Source organism: Opisthorchis viverrini (assembly GCF_000715545.1).
Source record: "Opisthorchis viverrini unplaced genomic scaffold opera_v5_391, whole genome shotgun sequence".
In the NCBI taxonomy this organism is placed as follows: Eukaryota; Metazoa; Platyhelminthes; class Trematoda; order Opisthorchiida; family Opisthorchiidae; genus Opisthorchis; species Opisthorchis viverrini.
In genome coordinates this window covers 416,854-422,932 of record NW_008752049.1, presented here as the reverse complement: position 1 = coordinate 422,932, position 6,079 = coordinate 416,854, and positions in this window count along the sequence as shown.

Sequence of the window (6,079 nt, the reverse complement as noted above, 5' to 3'; positions counted from 1 at the left end):
TCCCCAGGCGTGTTTAGCCTTGCCGTTCACTGGCACTCATTCACCTGAAAAGCACAAGCAAAGAGAGGGTGTAGCACTGCATCTTAAGTTCTCAGCGCGGAGCAATCTTGTCAACGCGGGGATGCAACTTAAAGGGTGTCTGAAACTGTATTGGACTGGGTACGCAGCGCAGCGTAAGTGACTGTCGGAAAGGGTTATTTCACGCGCCAACTACACAAAATGTGAAAAATTATTGTCGATTGAAGTTGTATGAGCTTGATATTGGACTGGGTACTAGTTGCAGCGTAAGTGACTGTCGGAAAGGGTTATTTCACGCGCCAACTACACAAAATGTGAAAAATTATTGTCGATTGAAGTTGTGCGCTATGAGCTTGAAATTCTTACCAGGTCCCTGCTGTGTACTAGTTGGGTAAACAGTGAAAACCCCGTTGGCATAGGCGAGAACTAGGTCTCCTTGGCTGCGACGATACTCCAGTGGAAAGAGGCTGAGCATTCCAGGATGCGTTGCATAGTCCGCGGATATGGGATTGGAACCCAGTTTCGTAGCAGCTCGGTGGGTACGCGCAGTTAAGTCTTTCTTGAGTCCTGAAGAACCAACTTGGTGGGCATATTCACTAATTGGTCTGATGCTGATTTCATGAAGTATATGTATGTCCGTGCCACTGAAACGGCGGAAGTTGCGACGAGCCATCTGTAGGACGGCGAATGCGTTTAGGACCAATTTTATGGTGAAGTGAGAAGCACGTGTTTAAAAAGAGCCAGCTGCCTAAATCCTCATTGATATTGATCCTCGTAATACGTTGGGGTCGATCCTCGGCATATATGACAAAGACGTTTGCTGAATCTCCCTCAAGTAACACACGGACGCACTTTTCGTTACTCAGGAGAAGGTGTCAATTCAACAACCACTGCCCTGCAGCGTCCACATTCATTTGTGGGTCACTGACATTTTAATCCGAGAAATCCAAATTGTCCGCAAAAGTAAACATCTGGGAGGTTGTTGACGTAGGTCAGAAGCAGAGGTGTTCTCCAAATAGAGCTTACGGGAGCTCCAACCAAGACCGAATCTCGGGTATAGAAAAAACCTGGAAAATCTGAGAACCCGTCTGCACAAGAAAGAGTGGACTCTCCTCCTTCCGAGCCACGAACCTCTACATGTCTCCTGACTCCTGGTGCAACCTGCGACCCAGGAAGTCCTTGAAAAAGCGTCAACTCTTCTTTGATTCAGTCACTTGTGGGTTGAAATGCCGTCATCCGATTCTACTATTTAGCGTGTCTACCGAATTCCGTTAAAACTTACCAAAATCACCATTTTGACTGCATGTGATAAGTTTGACACCACCTGGGCAGTTTGATGTCTCCCAAAGCTTAGGCTGTGTGTGTCGCGATTCAAAACCGCAAAATTTAAGCCACTCGTGTTTGACAGCAAGGGCAGATTTCCAAAATGCTACCACCTAAGCCTCAGTGTTCAGACACTTTAGGCTAACAAACAAAACCACCCTCCATTGACCAAACCAGTGCGTTCAACGCGACTCAATTGTAGACCATCCATGATTATCAATCCTCAAACAGTCACGCAATTGGGCTCATCGTTGATGCATGTGGTCAAAGTAGCCGGGGAACGCCTGAGCCAAACTGTAGCTTGCAGTGCCCCAAAATTAATCTATCTCCTGCGCAAAAGCATCAAACATCTGCCGGCCTCAACCATCTATGATAACTCTGAACCTATCGTAGTATCCACATCAAATTTAAATCCTAACTCCTTACCTGGTTATGGTGGTACGCAGGAATCTCTTGGCCCCGAACCTCACGAATTGTCAGACAAACATGCCTCACATCGGGCCAGCCAACCCCAAATAACACGTGAACACAATTTTCGTTGCTCAGTGGAAGGTTCCAGCATCCGCATACATTTGGAGGGCATTGGTTTTAAAATTGAATTATTTCGAGTTATCAGCAAAATGGAACGGGAGCTTGAAAAAATACACTGCTGATTGCTGTCTTAACCCGAAACAGAAGCGGTCCGAAAACGGATACTTGATAAAGTATAAATTAGACGGATGTTAAGTAGAGAATGACAGGCCTACTTTCACTCCGAATGTTCCGTCTGATAGTTTTGTCCTAATCCAACTCGTGCTCTCCCATTGAATTCCATAAGACTTAAGGTTTTGCAACAGCAGGACGTGCTGTACTTGATCAAATGGTTTGAAGATGTCGAAAAATTGCAAAAATTGAGTCCTTTGTTCAATACTTTCGGTAATATTGTCCATACATACAATTTCGTTCTTCAGGCAAGAACGGTTTGGGGTAAATCCGTGTCGCACTTTGAATCTCAGATTGTTTTACTAGGGTGATGTTATATGCCAGCTTCAGAAAGCGTTCACTCACCTTTCACGTTATATCCGTGATGCTAATGGGCCTATGGCTGCTGATCGACGAGCGGTCACACCTTTCGTAGATCAACAGGTCAATGTCTTCTTTGGGCGACCGACGAAGCACCAGCGATATCACTTGGTTAGTTTGAGTGATACCGTCTTCAGAATCCTTGAATAGAAATTATCTGGCCTCACACACTAAATGGGTTTTTATTGTGCAGAAGCTGACGAACATAATTTGTTCTCAAGTCGAAATTGATAGGAGAATCTCCCTATTTGGATCTTGTGGGGTGTTCCTTACCGCCGAATAAGGCTTATGTTTTCCGTAGGCTTTAGAAAATTCTTTTTGGTTACTCATGCGTGGCCCTTTCCTCGGCATTGAGAAGAGAGCCGTTGGTATTTACTTCCGAGGGGTGCCATGTACATTAATGGAAACTTTTATTATTTCTGCGCAAGGTATAGTTTTCGCATATTTCAGCGGGGTAGTTCAGATTTATGTATATTCTGCATCCGACCAAGCGACGCTGAAGGTACCTTTTTTAAAAAAATAACTGAGACCTCGTTTCGGGAAGGTACGGAATCACTGTTGGTAGCTATTGCCCCCATGCTGTTTTTCAGACGGGGCTTCCTCATCCTCGGGAATTTTCTGGCCAGCGGTCCTCCTCGGCTTAAACTGATTCGAGATTAATCAAGCTAAAGATGAGCGTTTCCGGGGAGTCTGTGCGACAGAATTTTCGAAATTACGCCTGTGTTTCCGGGTTCCTGGTCCAGTAACGGGTGAAACCGAAAGCAAAATGTTGGAGGTAATCGCACTTCGTCCACTGGCTCCCGGAAACCATCAAGTAATAAGGTGGAATTCTGGTACACCACTACCCGCAAATCCCTCATTCATGCCCCGTTCTGACTGTAAACGCATGATCATGCCAGACGGCATGCCGCTCACAAGTTGGGAATAAACAATATCATTATCATTAACGTTTAAACCAAACGGCACAATACCTTCAACAACCGTGACCAAACTTAATCGTGTCTGGTGGATAGCAAGCCGTCGGTATAGCCGAGATATTTCGTTTAGAATGAAATCAGGACCCATGAGATTTATGGGCACTGTGGAATTCATGGTAATGCGCAATCACTCAAGTAGTAGACGTTATTCGTGGCGGATGCGGTCGTGCTTAAACCGGCGCAATCTATATGCGGCAAACATGGAGGGAGGAGTAAAGTATTTTTTTAAATTCTTCCATCTTTGGTGAACATATCGTGGTGGAAGACAAAAACAGTGCTTGGAAGGTGAAATTCGAGAATCTCGCCTGGGACGTGATGAACGACCCCAAACCGCAGAAAATGAGAAAGACTAGCAAAGGATCTGATTAAGCTGTGGCATCGCGGTGATTCGGGCGGTCAAGTTGGACTAAAACCAAATACCCTGTAGTCTTGCATGGTTAGATCTCTGGCCAGGGTCACGAAAAGCATGGCTAAGGATGATGAGGTGGAGAAATTCACAATCAAGATACCTGGTATCTAGTATCCCAGAATCACGGTACGCAGTAGAACCGAGTGACCAGTACCGCTCAAGTTGGAGTAAAGTTGGGTGTAAGGGTTTCTTGTGAGCGTGATTTTGAGCTAACGCGTTGGGCAGAGCGCAAACTATAAGGAAAATTATTGACTGTGTTTGCAACACAAGCTGAAAATCCTTTGAAATGTGCAGGTGTGAACGGAAGGTGGAGCGGATTAGAACGAATTCCTCGAAGGGGCTGCGGGGGATAATTAACTATTTTGTCTGTAATTGCAGGCAAGGCAAAGATCGAGTACGATGGCATGGTCACGATTGAGAAGGGAATAGATGAACTTGTACCACCACACTCGAAACGGCAGTGCCGTATCATTGTCGCAATAACACCGTTTCGGTTTCCGGATAGCCCCGAACGTATACCATCTTTAAGGTGATTGGACTAAGAATCTCCGATTCTCAAGGTGGTGGGAATTTTGGTTTTCTTATGAAATTCGTGGAGGCAGAACGAAACCGGTGCAAGATCACAGTCTATCTGGACATCCAAAAAGCCTTCTACCAGGTCCCCCACGCCTCCCTGCTACACGAAGTTAGTACCGTGGGCATCAATGGAACCTTATTTCAGTGGTTTGCATCCTACTTATCAGACAGGAGGCAAATAACGCAAATTAGGGACATACAATCATCTCCACTACCGATCACTAGCGGAGTTATCCAAGGAAGCGTGCTAGGCCCCATTCTTTTCTTACTGTACATCAATGACATCTTCAGCGCCATATCCCATGGTAAGGCTTTTCTCTTCGCGGACGATATAAAATTCGCGTACACATTTCCCGCCTTTGAAAAGGCCCTTGCTTTTCACCAGATTAAGCAAGACTTAGATTCACTGACTCGCTGGTCAAACGAATCTGGCCTAAGCATCTTCTTTGCAAAATCCTGTATAACTTCCTGCCGCTGCTCTCTCCCGGCTGACGCTTTCACAATTAACGGAAATCTTATCACCTATTCCATGGAGATCAAAGATCTCGGCATCCGATACTCCTGTACTTTTAGCTTTTCTCACCAGGTACAGTTCCAGGTTGCAAGAGCATGCAGGCTCAGTTCTTTAATACTGCGCTCCTACCACCTTCCAGACACAATGGTAGCAATCTTTAAGCTATGCGTACGACCAATCGTCGAATTTTGTCCCGCATTCTCCTCCCTTTACACCCAAAGTTCCAGACTCGCAATTGAAAGTGTCCAACGCTCATTTACGAACAGCTCTTTCCTCGGTCAAACCTTCTTTCTTACCGCTTCCGCTGTCAAATCCTAGGCCTCGAATCACTGTGGCTTAGACGGGTAAAATTGAATCTAGCTCCCTTACACCGTCTGCTGCACAAGAACGCTTTTATAGCAGAGGCTAGACCAAGTAAAAACTCAAAACCACGCTATAGACTCCGTAACTCCTACAATCTCTTAGTGTGTCCCCCAGCTCGTACAAACTTACGCAAATATTTCTTTCTAGTTTATTGCGCTCGCATCTGGAACAAACTTCCCGAGCAACTGCAAAGCACTACGCATCACCTTTGCTTTTCTCAGTCTGTAGACAAATTCCTTACCTGTGAAACTGCTGCCGCCCTACTTAATACTCGAATCCCCTCTGACCTCCTCTACGAATCAGGTCCAGTGTGCAGTTGAGTTTAGCGACGTTACAGTTAGTGGTCAAGTAAAGGATTCTGCTATCACCTCTTCCTATCCTCTTGACCCGCATTAAGCTAATAAAGAAATTAAATGCCAACTTGATCAAAATATGCAGCGTTACTGGCCTGGTTGTATTCTTTTTTTTTCTATTTCCCCGTGCCAACTTACACCTCGCTAGAGTCTAGTCCTTACACCGGATTACTCTATTAACTGATTAGCGTCTATTGTATTCGGCAAAACCCCACTGGCAGACACCGAACCCAAATTAGCCCTTTTCTTCCTCAAATCACTGGGTGACTTCATTACCTACTAACTCTAATTAGACAGTGTTGATGGTCTGGTTGTTTTCCATTTCCCCAGTTAACTTATGCCTCGTCCTAGTCCAGTCCCCACCCCGGATTACTCTATCAGCTCTGTTCTGTGTCTGGTGGTCACAGCCTGAATCTAACTGATAAAAACCAAATCAAAGTCGATTTTTTCTTCATCTCATTATCAGAGCGCATTCTGCGCTCAT